Raw genomic sequence first — 2,248 nt, 5'->3', positions numbered from 1 at the left:
ATATAAGTAGATTTGAGACGTTTTCATAGAATATAAAAAAGAGGAGATTATGTTTTAGATTGTGTTTTGCAAGAAGCGAAGGAGATAAGGAAGAAGACCGATTTAGCACACAGCAGCGAAGAGGAAGCATATATTCTTGTGATTCTTGTTTCGTTGTAACGTTGGATGCTAGTTTTCTTGCTTTGACTTATTTACTCTTGTGACGTACTCTGTTTTAATATAATTAGTTTAGTTATTATTTTCTTGTGTCGTTTATCATGATTTCATATGAACCCATGATGGCGATAAGTTCTATTATGGGCTAATCGTGATCATGGGGTTGCAACGGATTTATTATGGAATTCTTTAGTTAATTGTTTAATACTTTAGTATGTGATGATTGCATGATATCTAGTATTGGTTGTGCGTATTCGTCTTATGTGCGTCGCGAACATATAAGATAGGGTGTTAATCTCTTGTGAAGCGACGGTGGATCTTGAGATTTAGAACTTGTCATGCTAGCATAGGTTCATGTACGTTGTGCATGATTAGTGGGTAACTCTAACAGTTTTATTTGCCCTATGTAATCAAAAAGGAATAACTTGTGCTTAAATCGTTGTGTTGTCAATTTCTGTAGATATATAGGAACTCAACATAATTGATGACTATTCAACTTCTATCTTAATTGTGGATGTTTGGTAGAATGGTATTAGTACAATGAAAGTTGGCTTTTATCAGTTTCGTGTTATTCGATTAATATCATCACTGTCACATGCTAAAGGTAATAACAATGGTTATAGAAGGAAGTAATAATGAAGTTGTGATCTCATGAGTGTTTTATTATTGATAAATTGAAGTGTTAGTTAAGTGGTTAATTAAGTAGTTAATTATAGTTAATATTTAATCAACAATTTTAAGTGTTATTATCTTAACATTGAGAAGTAATCATACATTGGTGAGTGAGTTTAATTAGACAATAACTTAGTCTGAGTCTCTGAGGGAACGAACTAGAAAGTATTCTATATTACTTGCGAACGCGTATACTTGCGTGAATATTAGTGCGTGATTTCGCCCTAACAAGTTTTTGGCGCCGCTGCCGGGGACTCGGCGTATTTGTTTAGTTTATGTACTTACCATCATTGGTCATTAGGACTCAGTGATTAGGACGTAGTAGTTAATTACTCTTTTCGGTTGTGTTTCAGGTACTTTAGCAAACGTTTATGCAAACTCGTTCTCGTGCTCGCAAGAGGACCTTAGATACAGCTGAGGAGAAAGATGAAGTTCTTGATACTCCGGAGAAGTTAGATTTTGAGGATTCGGATTCAGGAACTGAGCAGAAAGAACCAGTAAACATGGGAGATCGTATTGTTCAAGCTGATCCAGCTCTTATGGATTTTTCTCGGCCTAAAATTGATGACATTCAGTCAAGCATCCTTCATCCGGCTATTCAAGCTAACACCTTTGAGATCAAGCCGGGCACTATTCAGATGGTGCAGAATTCTGTTTCTTTTGGAGGAGCGGCAACTGAAGACCCCAACATGCACATAAGGAATTTTGTCGAGATCTGCAGCACTTTTAAGTATAATGGCGTGACTGATGAGGCTATCAAGTTGAGGCTTTTCCCATTCTCACTGAGGGATAAGGCTAAAGACTGGTTACATTCTGAACCAGCTGGGTCCATCACTACGTGGCAAGATCTTGCGCAAAAGTTTCTGGTGAAGTTTTATCCAATGGCAAAGACTGCTGCTATGAGGAGTGCTCTTACTCAATTTGCGCAGCAACCTACAGAATCTATGTGCGAGGCTTGGGAACGCTACAAGGAAATGTTGAGAAAATGTCCACATCATGGAATGTCGGATTGGATGGTAATCACTGGTTTTTATAATGGTTTGGGGGCCCAATCTCGGCCCATGCTCGATGCAGCAGCTGGAGGCGCCTTATGGGCTAAAAGCTATACTGAGGCGTATAATCTTATCGAGACGATGGCTGCAAATGAGCATCAAAACCCAACTCAGAGGATGACGTCAGGCAAGGTAGCAGGTATTCTGGAAGTTGATGCAGCCACCGCTATTGCAGCCCAGCTCCAAGCACTATCAATGAAGGTTGATTCTCTGGCTACGTATGGAGTTAATCAAATAGCTATGGTTTGTGAGCTTTGTGCAGGTTCTCATGCTACGGATCAGTGTTCTCTTGTCAATGAATCTGTTCAGTATGTGAATAATTATCAGCGACAACAGCAGCCTGTGCCAGCGACCTATCATCCTAACAA

General features: G+C 39.1%; 1 non-coding gene across 1 annotated transcript; it reads right to left on the bottom strand.

The window, feature by feature from the left end:
* Positions 1 to 1,724: 1,724 nt before the first annotated feature.
* On the bottom strand, positions 1,725 to 1,831 carry LOC141698804 (small nucleolar RNA R71). Its single transcript, XR_012565306.1, has one exon. It is a non-coding gene; the product is annotated as a small nucleolar RNA R71 (small nucleolar RNA).
* Between the last annotated feature and the right edge of the window lie 417 nt (positions 1,832 to 2,248).

The sequence above is a fragment of the Apium graveolens genome, chromosome 11 (assembly GCF_009905375.1).
Source record: "Apium graveolens cultivar Ventura chromosome 11, ASM990537v1, whole genome shotgun sequence".
In the NCBI taxonomy this organism is placed as follows: Eukaryota; Viridiplantae; Streptophyta; class Magnoliopsida; order Apiales; family Apiaceae; genus Apium; species Apium graveolens.
Note: the sequence above shows the minus strand (reverse complement) of the source record. Positions and strands in the feature narration are given on the sequence as shown.